Here is a 15117-nt window from a genome sequence, read left to right as displayed (position 1 = left end):
TCTGGAATAAACAAAGGCAAAAGGACTGTCCGTTAGATCTTTTAGCAGCCATCATATATCTTCACTCGAATACCTCCCATCAAATATGGCTTGACTGAAAAGGAACTTTCAGTCAAACAATTAACACCAGAAGAGGGCTGAAACAAGGGTGTCCTTTGGCTACGATCTTATATAATTTCTTCATCTTGGACGTCAAAGATGGGTTAGAGCCAGAAAGAACCTGCTCACCGCGAATAAATCGAAACTCTGTGGGTCATCTGCTATACGCGGATTACCTTGTTCTATTAGACTTGACAGCAATAGGTCTCAAAGAAAACTCCATGCACTACAGGCCTATGTAGAAAGTAATAAACAGCAGAAAACTCAATGCACTACAGGCCTATGTAGAAAGTAATAAACAGCATATCAATACGGATAAATCAGAAATTCTGATTTTTTTTAAAAAACCACATATAAAAATTTCCAAACCCTTCAAATGGTGTTTACAGGACTCCCCGATCAACGTCTCAAGTTGTACAAAATATCTGGGAGCAATAATCAGTGCTGATTGGAGCGACAAACCATGGATCACAAATTTAGAACAAAAAATTGGTCAACTCATAACTCAAGCGCTAATTCTAAAAGAACATTTTGGGAAATGTTATCTTCAGCCCACACTAGATTTCTACAACCAAAAAGTTATTCCTACATATATGCAGGAGAAACCTGCCTACTGTTACCCTGGGAAACATGGGACAGGTTGGAGGCCAGATTCTGGAAACGACTCCTAAGGCTACCAAATTGCACCCCCATAGGTGTGATCAGACATGGACTGGGCCTTTATTCCATACACGTTTGTGTGATATGGAAGACTTTAACAACATATAGAAAAGTGGAATTAACAGGCTGCCCACTCCAATATCAAATCTTGAAATCAAAAACTGAGTCCTGTACTTTCTGGCCATTAAACATATGGAGAAACACATGTCGAGAAAGTTTGGAGAATCTCTGTATCAATGTCGAAATTCTACGTGCTAACCCGGAAAAAGCAAAAATAGCACTGTTGGCAGCTGATTGGGGCCAAACGGAGAGTGTTAGAGAGAATTCTCACTTATGGCTAATTTCCCTTACCTATAGAGTCCTCCAGCAGCTTTGCTGGATTTGAAGGGTTTATTTCTTTTTACCTGCTAAGAGTGAGACTCTTTTTCCCCACTCGTAGGCATCTTTGCTATGTGTGTTCTAGGCTATTTTTGTGTTCAATGCCTATGGGATCTTTTCTCTCACCCATAGGAACCATCTTTGTGAACATGTGTTACACACCACCCTCCGTGCAGTGACGCAGGGGTGTCGTAGCGACCCCCAAACATAGACTCCATTCCCTGGGACTGACTACTGTCTCCCAGGGCATGTAAAGTCCCCATTGACTTTACTAGTCAATCTCTATGAACTAAACCAGTACATCTCATCTTATTAAGGAAGTACTGGAAGGGGTTAATAGTTTTTCCCCTATGTTCATTTTCGAGAAGGTACTTTAAAGTCCCCCAAGTTTCTGGCTGGTGGCAGTGGTTACTACCTTTTTATATTCGACCCCAAATATTTTCCTATGGGATTTTACCATTGTTCGAGGCTAATACTTTTACTGACAGCCTCTAACATACCGGGTGGTTTTATTTGCCAGAACTTTGATATAAGTTCTTTCGCAAGTCTTACTCTATATTCCTAACCCAGGTCGGGGATCCTTTGTTCGATCTCTTTTGGCAGGCTTCTGCCCAGAAGCCCTCCTTCGGCGACTCTGAGTCTGGGGTGGGTCTGTTGTTTGGGAGGGGGAGTAGAACCCCTGGACAGAGTTGCCACGGCAACTCAGGTCGCACTCTAACCTGATAGGCTGGAGGGTCTCCCGCCAAGATGACCACTCCACTGTGTGAGTGACAACTAGGCTGTATGAATGGGTCTCTTCAAGCATAAAAGCAGTGTCCTGAGGACTGGAAGAGAAAGACGTTGCCACTGGAACTACGGAACCGAAGGGGAGAAAAGCCAGAGACATCTTCAGCATCTACACCACCGGTGAAGCCCTGCCCGATCGTCTCGCCACTTTTCTTCCACACGACGAGAGGAGATCTTCAGCAAAAGAGCCTCCTTCCCTTGAGCTGGTGGGGTCCGTGGTAGCCCTAAAGGTGTTTTAAATACTTTAAATACTTGTGGGTTCGGCCGCCCTCTCTCTTAACATTCTTTCACCTCACATCTACCTCTTCAATATTTTTCTACTAAAGACTTGACAGCAGCTGCAAGAACATTTTTGCTCCTAAGCCTTGGCTCTGTACCACTGACTCTGGCTGATTTGTTAGATCTGCTCTCACTAGACTGGTTTTCAATGAGATATGTGTGGATGCACCTAAATCTTCTAAACCCCTCTTCCTTCCTACTGTTTTAACTTGTGGTTGCCATTTTGCTCAGTTTTCATTCACTTATCTTTTGGCTAAAGTGTTACTTTGCATTACTTGTTCACAAAACTTCAGGGAACTGTTGCTAGGGGGTGTCTGAAGATATTTCGGTGAAACTCGTGCTTTCCCTCCCTTTTGGTAATTTTTAGAGTGCCATTTGTAGTTGGTTGTCACTGTGCCACTTTGCTCAGTTTCACTCTACCGCAAACTTGTCTACAATAGAATAGGGAGTTGTATATGCTTTTCTTTTGACTAAACTTAACTTACTTTATTAACTGTGATCTATGTGTTGACTTAGAAGTGTATAAAATAAATATATATTCTCTTTTTTTAATACAAAGCTTTGGTCAGTGTTTCCTTGCTCCATAGTACTGTACTACCTATTGTGTCAACCCTGAATACTGCTCATCTCCCTCTTGAGTTAAGTCTGACTGCTCAGCCACAGCTACCAACTAAATCTTTGTGGTACGGACCGATACCAAAGGGGATTTATTGCTCTCACCTGTAGTCCTAATCTGGGGTATTGCTCCCTAAGGGAACTGCCCTGGATTCTACCTAACAGAGAGCACTCGCAGAAATTCAACAGCGCACACTTTATCAACTAATCTGCTTAATTTACCGAAAACCTTACCCAATTACCTCAGTAAGAGCCCGAATCCTAATCATAGAGATTCCATACTACGTTTTCGGCTAAACATTCTAAGACCAAAACAAATCCTAAGAAAATATGGTATAACAACGGATGCCACATGCCCCCCTATACAACAAATGCGAAGAATCGTTGCAACATTTACTCATGTTTTGCGAAAACCTAAAATCGGAAAGAGAAAAATGTATTCAATCTGTGCTGCCAGTGTGAACTGGACTCTGACATCTGGTGGCAAGCTCTATATGTTGAAATCAAGAACAGAACATTGAGAGGATTGGGTCTTTTTCTAGAGGTACTGCAAAAAAAGTTTTTTACTCAAATTGTCTAAAGCGAACATCTACGTTTTTGGAACATTTACCCAAATATAACCTGAGAATAATTGTTGCGAAATCAGAATTATGGTAATAGACTGAATGATGACAAAATGATGGATATTGGGGGATTTTATGATTGTTTAAAAATGATTGGCTATCTAGAAGGAACATGTTCTTTGAAGATGATGCCAAAAGTTTGAATCAATTTACGCTAAACGCTTAATAACAAAAAAAGAAAAAACAAAGAAAGCGGCATGCAGTTCACCCAGGATTTTCCAAGTGTTTGCGTAAGCTTTGCCAACTACATTTTTAGCAGTCCATTCATCTTTTCTACCGAACTGTTGGCTTGTGGATGGTAAACCATGAATAATTTATGCATTAGCCCCAGGAGTGTTGTTATCTCCTTTATTAAATCATTAGCAAAGAGCTGATCATTGTCAGAACGGATTCCATCTGGAACCCCCCACCTTGGAAACACCTCCCTCACAGGAGTTTAGCCGCAGAGCAGGAGTCATATGGGCGCAGGGACCTGCCTCAAGCCAGCGTGAGAATGGACCATCCACTACAAGCAGGTACCTATACGAGGTACATCTCTCTTGCCTATCAACTTACTCAATATGCAAGTGCCGGAAGGAGCCTTCCGGTCGCAGTAATGCTTCCTGCACAACTCTCAATGTGTGACCTGCCAGATACCTTTGGCATATCATGCAATTATTTACAAACTCCACAACATTCTCATGCAAATTTGGCACAAATCAGTCTTCACTTATCCCTGCAGCCAAATGCTCTTTGGATAGGTGGGCAGGGAAGTGAAGCTGTTCCAATGCCACCCTCAATATTTTCTTTGGCATAACCACTTTTCCTCTGCTATCCTGTCACCATACCAAATCAGCTGGTTATAAGGAGCATCCTCACCTCTTCCACAACTCTTTGTCCTCATCTGATGCTTCTCCCTGCAGCTCTATTATCTGCATGATTGATGGGTTTGCATCAAAATATTCTGGTAGTGCATCTTTTTCTTTGCTCACTTTTGGCATTGCCGTTAGGGGTACGTCTTCCTTTTCGTGAGGGAATAGCGTATGTGTTCCTTCTGGTAGATCTGCTGCTTCTTTTGCTGCTCTGTCTGCTCTTTCATTTCCTAATGATAAACAATCTTGCCCTCCTGTGTGGGTTTTGCATTTTATTAAAGGCAGTTCTACTGGGAGTGGTAACATTTCCAATCATTTACTGAGTAATCCTGCATGCTGCACACGTGTACCATCACTTCTTTTGAATCCTCTCCTTTCCCATCTTGCTAGTCCCGAGTGCACTGTGGAAGCAACATAGGCCGAATCAGAAAAACGTTGTACTACCTGGCCCTCTGACATATTTAGTTCCTATCAGGCCACCAGCTCTGCTTCCTGTGCAGAGTAGTGGTCCAGCACTCGTGTCTGTGAGTACACTATCAACTCCTCTCCTGTGTGTACTCCATGTATGTGCCTTACCACTGCGGAACCTGAATGCCTCCGTCCTGTCGTCTGATCGATATTGGAGCTTCTGTCAATGAAAATCGTTCCCCCTTCAATCACCTCTTCCTTAACCAGAGGGTTACCTTCACTCCTGTCTATGCACGCTATGCAGTCATGTATGTAATCTCCCTCCTCAATTTCTTCTGCAATGAACTCTGCTGGATTTACAGCTCTGCATCTCACCACTTCTATTGCTTGGTTTGTCAGTATTACCTCCTACCCAGAAGACCACTGAGGTGTCCATTTTTTTTTTTCCAGTATTGCGAATAATGCATGCTCCATATAAAATTACGGGGCACCCCAAGAGTTATAGTGGAAGCCTTCTCAATTGTAAATACAGGAGCAGCAAGTGCCTGCTTACATGGGAAATGCCACTGCATCTAGGGATCCACTGTAGTATGCAAGTGGTTTGTGTCCCTGTCCTTTCTTCTGTGTTAGCACAGCTGTCATCACTTTTCCATCTGAATGGAAAAATAAATGAAACTTCTCTTTGTAATTGGGTGTGGCCAGTACTGGTGCATGTGCTAACTCGTGCTTTCATTCATCAAAGCTCTCACCCATCTCAACTGTCTATTTTATATTTGTTTTGTTTTTCTGAGCTTGTAGCAACGGTGCAGTAATCAAAAACCCATGCCTTGCAGTAGTTGCATAGGCCCAAGAACTTCTGCATTTCTTTCACTGTTTTTGGTTGTGGGGTTTTATGTATGGCCTCTACTCTTTCTGATGTTATTTTTCGCCCGTCTGCGAACACAATCTGACCCAGTGTACACCACTTCCTCTTGACAATACTGCAATTTCTATTTGTCCACTTTGTATCCTTTATCAGCTAGCAGAGTCCTTTCTGCACCCCTCGTCCGTCGAGCTGCACACCAATAACTTATCAACGTACTGTATAACTGTGCTTGCAACCTGTAAGTTTCTCAAATCCATTTGTATAACTGTTAAAAATGCTAGGTCCCTCATAGTACCCTTGCGGCATTCCACAGTGTTCGAATCTGGTCTCGCAATAAGTAAACGCGGTGAGATACCTGGAGTCTGGGAGTAGTGCAATTGAAAGAAATGCTTTCTTCAAATATACCACGGTAAAAAAGTGTGCCTTGGCTGGAATTCTTCAAAAAATGGTTGCAGGATTTGGGACCAATGGATACGCTGCCTCAACAATATTGTTAAGATAGCGTAAATCCTGCATAAAACGCCATGCCCCTTCTTTTGTTTTCTTGATCGGATAAATAGCCATATTGCAAGGTGATGTGCTCTTCCTGCCATAAGGCATGCAGTGTCTCATAAAGCCCTGATATGATATGATATGATATGATATGATATTTGTAACGCGCCTATACACAAGTGTTTCAAGGCGCGACGAGGCAGGGAGGGAGGGAAACAAGGGGAAGACAGACAAACGATCCTACTAGGCCAGGTGTCATTCAGATCGCGCAAGTGCAGAGGTAAGGGGAAAAGGAGAAAGTGCAGGGGGAGGAGGTGGGGGGGAAGTGCGGTACAAGGTAAGTAGCGTAAAAAATAAATAAATAATAAGTAATAAATAAAAGGGCCAGCTGGTGGCAAGTGCGAGGTAAGTGCAGAGCAAGTGCTGGGAAGGGGGCTGTAGGGATGCAGTGACAGTCCCACAGTGCAGGGGGAGCCAGGGAGGCAGTGCAAGTGGAGAGTGGCTGGGACCTGGACCGAGGTCGCTGAGAGTGGCTCAGATGCAGGTTTAGTGCAGAATTCAGTGGGGAGTTAAGCAGGTTTAGCAGGGGAGAGGGAGAGAGAAGGCAGAAGCGAAGAGGAAGGTTTTGAGGTGCTTCCGGAACCGGAGATGGTTCTCCTCAAGTTTCAGGGAGGCAGGAAGGCTGTTCCAGAGGGAGGCCCCTGCTGCGGAGAGAGATCTACCCCCAGCTCGTTGCTTCGAGAAGCGGCTGACCATGAGGGAGTTGGAGAAGGATGAGCGAAGGGCTCGTGAAGGAAGATATTTAGGAAGAGAGAGTTGAAGGTATTTAGGCCCCAGGCCCCAGAAGGCCTTGTGGACAATGCAGAGGGTTTTGAACTTAATCCTCGCAGCCACTGGGAGCCAGTGAAGAGATTTCAGTCCTGGAGAGATACGGTCCCTGGGCTTGAGGCCAAGGACAAGTCTCGCAGTTCTGTTCTGGATAAGTTGCAGAGGGCGGAGAGTGGAGGCAGGCAGATTAAGATAGAGGCTGTTACAGTAGTCCAGCCTTGAGAGAACCAGGGCTCGGGAGACAGTGAGCTTCTGGGGGAAGGAGAGGAAGGGAAGAATACCTCTGAGGAGGTGCAGCTGGTAGTGTGACTACTTAGAGACGTCAGATATATGAGGAGAGAAGGAGAGTGTGGAGTCGAAGATGACCCCAAGGTTTTTAGCCTTGCAGGTAGGGGCAGGAAGGGGGCCAAGGGAGGCCGGCCAGAGAGCTGCAGGGAAGGAGGGAGTGGGTGTGCCCTGCATCTGATTCCCGAGAAAGTTGGTACTGCTTTACTCGTGGCAATAGAGCTCCTTCTTTTAATTTGATGTGCACTGCCCCGGCCCCAAGTATCCCTACATCATGGGGTCCTGTTGTCCATAAGCTTTTTGGTGCTTTTTCCAGATCTTCCTGCAAATATTGTGCATGCATTTTTTGTCATCTGGGAAACTGCCCTTTCTTTTATGTGTACTGGAGAGGTATACTCACTTCAAACACTACCTCTCCTTCCTCATTGTCTTTTGTTGCAAAAAAACTCTTGTGCCACTTACTCCTTTTAATATCAGTGTGGGCTCGATGCAATAATGAACGCCATTCCATGTTGTCTTCATCAGTGGCAAACAGCATGATCATGTCCTTCTGTACCACTACTTCCTCTAGATAAAGCTATGTGTGTGTGTGTCCTTGAACTAACAGAGGAGGGACATTATGGCCTGAACAGAAACTTGTTGGACAGCTGGAACACCCTTCCTCCTATTCCTGGTATCTGTCAGGTCTGGCCATGGGGTGGGGTTGTTTCATGAGTGATTTAAGGCTATTAGGCACTATACTTTTGCACACCTTGTATATTTCAGGTTCTTTTTGTTTGGGAAATCTTATGCTGTTGATTCAATTGGATTTGGCCCTTAACTATTCAACTGCAGAGGGAGTGCTTCCCAAACCATCATGGCAGTGAGGAATCTAGCAGCTGATTGGCCAGGCTAGAACATGGCAGCTGATTGGTGGTTAGTGACAACTTAGATCTGAAACAGACATTCTAAACTGCCTTTCATTGTCCTTCCTTAAGCAGGAAGGTCCAGTTTCATTGACGTTTTGGTTAATGGGCCTCAGTCAGGATAAGCTGTTAAGTTCAGATCCAAAAATCATCTGGGAACAGCTGACAAGTCAGCGTGGGACAAGACCAGTGGATTGTTTGGTGGGAGAGCAGTGTAATAAGTTGCTGATGAAAGTTGAGTCTTCAGGTTTTCGTGGAATTTGTTTATTTCATTCTTGTTTTGAAGTATCTTAGTACAAGTAATTAAAAGAAAGTGTTGCTGTTGGAGCGTTTTGCTACTCCGAATTACAAGCTGTGGGAGGAAAAAGACTTCAAATGCACCGCAAGCAAGCGTGGCAACATTTCAATCAATTGCTGAGCATACACTTTAGGGCGTCTTTGGGGTTCAGTAGCTCCTGCGGACAAGAAAAAACAGGCCTTGACAGTAACTATCACAACAAGACATGTATCCCATACAGAAACACCTTCATGTGTGTGGATATCCCTAGTCATGCTGTGTGCATTGTATGCCTGCATCAACAATGCCACCCTAGCTGGATTCATTCAGAGTGTGGAGCACACCATCCCTTTTTCTGAAAATGAAATTGTGGCATTCAGTTTACTGAGTAAGTCCCTTCCCAAAATGTTGATGGAGTATCTTTTGAATATAATAGAGGTGCTACAATATTCTGCGTCCCTATTGTTATGGGTAAATCTTTTGTCAGAGGAACTTTCAAAATTGTCCCCGAAAAGCCTTGTGTTTCCAGATGCTTGTTAGATAATGGAAATCCTTCATCCTTTACGCATGATCTGGTTGTTCTAGTATCTGTAAGAACGGAAAATCTCCTTGGTTCTATCTGAACTGCTACCTCCGGTTCCTGCTGGGGGTCCTCAGTTACTGCTAAAACGGGACATACTTGCACTCCCGTGGGCACCCCTATTGGGAAAATGTATTGGCGGATGATGTGAATCGATCCCGCTCACCACTGTCACTGCAGTGTTTTGGGGCACCGGGTTCTGTCCCAGTAATGTGACCCCTTCTTTTACCTGTGTCTGTATTGGTGCCTGCAATATGCTCACAGTCCCTGGGGTGTCTGCCACCATCCCACCTTGCACCTGTACTTGTCCCTGGGTGGATAATACCCTGTGGTTGTGGGGGCTGCAGCTGTAATTGCTGCTGCGGCATCACCTACATGTGCTGTGGTGCAGGTGTATAAGGTTGCTGTTGTTGCCCTGATTGTGCTATTAGTGGGCATGTCTGTGAGAAATGACCAACATTTCCACATGCAAAACACTGTCCCCCAAACTGTGGCTGCATTCCCCTATACCCCATTCCTCTTCCACATGTTTAATAACCTCTCCCTGTCTGATAAACCCCTGTGTACGTGTTTACTCATCCTGTCTGCACAAAACCTGGCTGTCGCTGCACGTTTACACATGCAGGCTGTTGCTGTATCTGCATCATTCCCCACTGTTGATTGGGTAGCACTTGAGTGTACCCTCCTGGTTGCATTACCCTTGCCACAGGGAACTCCCGCTGCTGTGGGACAATAACCGGCCCTGTGAGTACTGCTCCCACCATGTTTATTTTAGCCAGATTTTTCTGAACTAGTATATTTTCAGCTTTTCTTGCATTGTCAGCTGTCTCCTTCCCCTTCTCTTGTTTCATATTGCAATAATGTACAATTGTTACCTGTATCCCAGGCCACCCTTTTGCCTCAAATCCCACTATCTTCTCTACGGATGTCTGCACATCTGTGGGGATCCCTCTCACTAGGATTTGATAAAACTGAGGTATTTTGTCATCCCAAGACTTTTTATTTTCCAGCGTCGACATTTCTTATATGGATCGGATATATTCCACAGGGTCCTCATCGGGCTTCATTTTTTCGAGCCAGTATTGAACTCATATCTGATGTTGCGCCTCAAAACACTTGTGTATAGGCGTGTTATAAATGCCATATATCATTTCTGGATGAAGCTCCCTTAGAGCCTTGCATAACTGATTGATAGTTATTGGCGGGTGCTCCATTGTGTATGTTAGAGCTTAATTGTACTCGAGCATATGCAGCCTCTTGCCATATTTTGTCACTTCTCTCCACAACAAGAATTGTTTATGTTGCCTTCAGTCTCACCCAGTGAGTGCCCCATTGGAACAGCACCTGAATTGCCCTAGCGCTATAACCCCGACTAGACCTCCCCCACCAGACAGCACCCAAGCTTGTATCGGACAAACCCTCCACACCCAGACCAACACCACAAGACAGACAAACTAAAGCACGAAAGACTGACTCTGCGCAACGACAACAGCACGCCCACAATCACACACACAACAAAACAACCCAACAAAACCAATCAGAAAAACGTGTGCAACTGTGCAGTTATAACAAAACCGATCCAGCCAACAAAGGTCTGCACGAGGGCTACTGCCCCTGCAACCTCAACCCTGAAGGAAACCCAAAGGCAATCCAAACCGAACGCATTACGAAGAAAGCAACCGGGACAACCCAAATGAACAAAATAAAAAACAAAAGGGAGAAACAACCCAACACCAACCACACAGCGGAATGCCAAATAACTCAAAATGCTGCAAAAACGAACTGGAACAAAAGAAAGACAAAGGGCAGAGAGAAAAAACCCAACTGAACACCACCAAAGGTTCACAACTGGAGAACACACTCCCACCCACAAGAACGAAAACAGAACCAGCGCAAAGAGAAGAGAAAATCTGTATACCTAACACCATATCTCGCAAATAACCGCTCACCGGAACTAACCTACCCAACGAACGAATCGAGAAAGACCGACAACCAAACAGAACTACACAGAAGAACGGACAAAGCTAGAGGTAACAAGAACATGATCGACGCCCTAACCCCATACATCACCAAAACAAGAGGACCCTCCCTTCAACAGCCACAAAATACAGAAGAGGAACCTGATGAACACAAAAACCCAAGACTTAACCTAGAAGAGCTATTCGACAATGACACAGACACAATTGTACCGAAACCACAACTAGAGATCGACTTGGACGAAAATCTAAACGCCAGTCAGAAGACAACGCCGACCATAAAGCACAAAAAAATGATACCATAAAAATCCACTGCAACTTAATCAACACAAGATTGATGTCAAAACACTCAACAGAGATCTTCGACCTGCTCTGCAACAACGGTATGGACATACTATTTATCACAGAAACATGGCTGGACGACAACTAAAAAATCGCACTCCAAAGCTGCCTCCCAACAACTTCAAATACCTTAAGTGAAACAGGAAAAATGAAAAAAGGAGGCCTCGCAATAGCATTCAAAGAACACCTACAAATAAAAACAGACGAACCTCTAAACATCATGAACTGCGAATCTATGGTCATACACCTATCAGCGAATCCAAAAACAAACATTAAATTCATACTGGTTTACAGACCACCGACATACGATGCAACCTTCGTCGACAACTTCATAGAAGCCATCACCAACATAGCTATTCAACATGAGCTTCTGATAATCCTGGGGGACTTCAACATATGGTTCAAAGAAAAACACGGCAACTCACAAAACTCACTAATTGGGCATCTAACGACCATGAAACTACAACAGCTGGTAAAAGGGGCAACACACTTGACAGGACACACCCTTGACGCAATCTTTGCCAAGAAGAAACCTATCACCAGTGCACCACCGATACAAATAACTTGGAGCTATCATCTCATTATTTCATTTGTGATCACGTTGCCAACCAAAGTTACCATCCAGCCCCTCAAATTCCCAACCACTACAAAAAGAAATTGGAAAACCGTCAAAGGACGCAACCTAATATAACAAATGGAACTGACCAAACCTTCAATGACAGAACTGGAGAAAGCAGACCTAGATGGAAAAATGTAGCTACTCCATAAATGGATTGCTGATACAATTGAAAACATCTCCCAAGAAAAACCATTTACCCCCTCAAGAAAAGGAACAATGGCAAAATGGTTCAACCCGCTACTAAGCACCATGAAAAAGAACAAGAAGAAGCGGGAACTAGAATGGAGGAAAAAATATGACCAAGATAAGAAAACCCAGTTCCAGAGGCATCTGATCGTATAAGAAGGAAATTCAAAAGGCAAAGAAAAGGCATTATGACGACGTCACCAAAGCCCCAACACTCAAAAAGAAATGTTCAACATCATAAACGAAATGAGAAACCCACCAGGTTGCTACAACACTCCAATACCCTCACAGAAACTATGCAACAACTTGGCAAACCATTTCAAAAACAAAATCAATGACATACGACAAATCATAAAAAACAGACCAACCAACCCTAACACTCAACCAACCGGACCCGACAGGGAGCCAGAGCACAAACTCCAAAACTTCACACAAATATCAGTAGAGACATTCATCAAGCTGGTAAAACATAGCAAGAAAGCAGGATCGCCCATGGATCCCTGCCACCCAGACATCTACAAATCAATCCTCACACAAGGAACGCCATCTGAATATTAGAGAAATCTGAATCTATTACTCACGACAGAGACCGTACCACAATCCTTCAAATCAGCATATATTAAACCACTTCTAAAGAACACAAGTGGCGGCATGGAAGACCTCTCCAACTACAGGCTGATTTCAAACATTACCTACTCGGCAAAACTCCTAGAAACATACGTATACAAACTAACCCAAGAACACATAGAAAAACACCACCTGCTAGACCAAGCACAAGTCGGCTTCAGACCAGCAAGAGGAACAGAATCGGCACTCCTATCCATCTGGGACAACCTAAAAACAAACGCAGACTGAAACACAACCTCGCCCCTGATTCTTCTCGACCTCTCTGCAGCTTTTGACACAGTAAGCCATGACAGCCTGATCAAAAGATTAGAAGATATAGGTATAAAGGACATTGCACTACTCTGGATGAAGTCATTCCTAGCAAACAAAACAGAAACTGTATGAATAAAACCCTTCAAATCTACTCCACGAGTTGAACGACTGTGGAGTGCCACAAGGGTCTTCACTATCACCACTAATCTACCAGACTGCGTTAAACAGGATTTTCAAAAAATACAACATCCTACAACTATGCAGATGACACTCAAATCATCTACAAAATGGAAGATACACAAACAGATCACTCAACTCTAGGAGAATGTCTAAAAGAAATCTATGACTGGATGAACGCCAACAACCTAAAAAAATCAACCCAGGAAAGACAGAAATCATGATTCTATGCAAAAACCAAGAGAACACCTACATTCCCTAGCCGATAGAATTGGGAACCACGCCCACACCATCTAAGGTAGTTAAAAACCTGGGAGTCCTAATGGACAACGCTATTACCTTAGAACCACAAGTAAGCTCAATAATTAAGAAATGCTTCTTCCTCCTTCACTCCACAAAAAGAATCCTACCTTTCCTCTCCTTCACCCACAACACACAGGCAATCATCACTCTCATGTCAAGAATCGACTACGCAAACAGCCTCTACCTCGGGATGCCGGAACACCTGCTGAAGGAATTACAATGCATCCAAAATGCAGCAGCTAGACCCCTCCTCAAACTATCTAGAAGATATCACCTCACTCCAGCACTAAAAATGTTACATTGGCTTCCAATCAAACATCATATCACGTTCAAAACAATGTGCATAACACACAGGGCAATCAACGGACAGGGAGCAGGATTCATACAAAAGAAAATAATCCACAAGCCAACGAGACTCCACAGATCAAGCAATGAAAGCCACCTAGAACCAAAACCATACACCAGGAAAAGACTAGGGGGCTCCTCTTTTTCCCACCTAGCTGCAAAAACCTAGAACAGCCTGCTGAAAGGAATAAGAAATACGAAGACCATCTAAAATTTAAAAAACTACTAAAAACCTGGCTCTTAAACACATCGGAACCAGACAGAAACAGCTGAAACAATCAAACAGGAAATACAAATGAACAGACTGACAGAATATATGACGGCACAGACAACACCTAGAACCGACTAAGGGAAACTCCTACAAGAACAAGAGAGACAATGCTAGGTGGAACAGAACATAAGCGACAACCCCATCAGGACAGAACAATAGAAAACAAGCTTAACACAAAGGCACAAACACCAACCTTACCCACTCAGACAGGGTGCATGGTACAGGCAAAGGTTGCAAGTAAATCGATCCGAGAGGACTAGTTTGCATCAACCACAAACTGGGATGTAGGGGTTGGCCAAAAACAAACATAGAAATGCAAAGACTAGCTAAAATAGCATAAAGACAGACAGATGAGAGACAGCCTTATCATGCTGAAACTAAATCGCTAAAAGGAAGACAACCTTGTCTAAATCCCCAAAGACACAAAATAGGAGTGTGCATTTCTCCAGACAACAAGGCTACTAATCAACCCTAAAAAACTTCTAAAAACCTCACCACTCCTTGCATACCTCTCACACTCTAACTAAACACAACCACACCTCTTAAACCGCAGCAACCTGCACGCACTTCACCACACTGGAACAACAAACATACCACACAGACCCTCACATGACGGACTCAGACCGGATACCACACCAAAAGCTTAGTGAATGGTGTTAACCGGACTGAAGCTGCCAACAGTACATCACAACTCCCTTGCTCCACTCCAAACTTTGTCCTACCAACACGCCCTAATCTACCCCCCTTTTTCTTTCAGATCAGCAAGAGCACCACAGGACCACTACAGTGATGATAGTGCGCGGTACAAATATCCTTTAACATTAACAATCAAAACTGCCAATAAACTCTTTGTATCTCATATAGCAAATGGGATTCCTGCGGTCTCTTTCTCAAAGACAAAAAATCCATTTGCTCGCCTCCACCATTAACAAAGGTAGACTATGAATCAGATTGTCGCTATCCATTGTCTGCCATGATATGTATTGAACCTCAACCCTTGCTTTCTGTAAGAGGGGCATCTGTGTGCGAGCTCTGTGCTCATTGCCATATTGTGTCTTGTTGCCACTGCTATTCTTGTTTTTCTGCTC

At 43.9% G+C, this 15117-nt stretch overlaps 1 protein-coding gene across 1 annotated transcript in view; it reads left to right on the top strand.

Annotated features, from left to right (window-relative positions):
* LOC138481610 (GLIPR1-like protein 1) overlaps nucleotides 1–15117 on the top strand; it is a 1920818-nt gene that overhangs the window by 118721 nt on the left and 1786980 nt on the right. The window lies entirely within an intron of this gene.

The sequence above is a fragment of the Ambystoma mexicanum genome, chromosome 5p (genome assembly GCF_040938575.1).
Source record: "Ambystoma mexicanum isolate Mex_15411 chromosome 5p, UKY_AmexF1_1, whole genome shotgun sequence".
Taxonomy (NCBI): domain Eukaryota; kingdom Metazoa; phylum Chordata; class Amphibia; order Caudata; family Ambystomatidae; genus Ambystoma; species Ambystoma mexicanum.
This window is presented reverse-complemented; position numbering and strand designations above follow the sequence as displayed.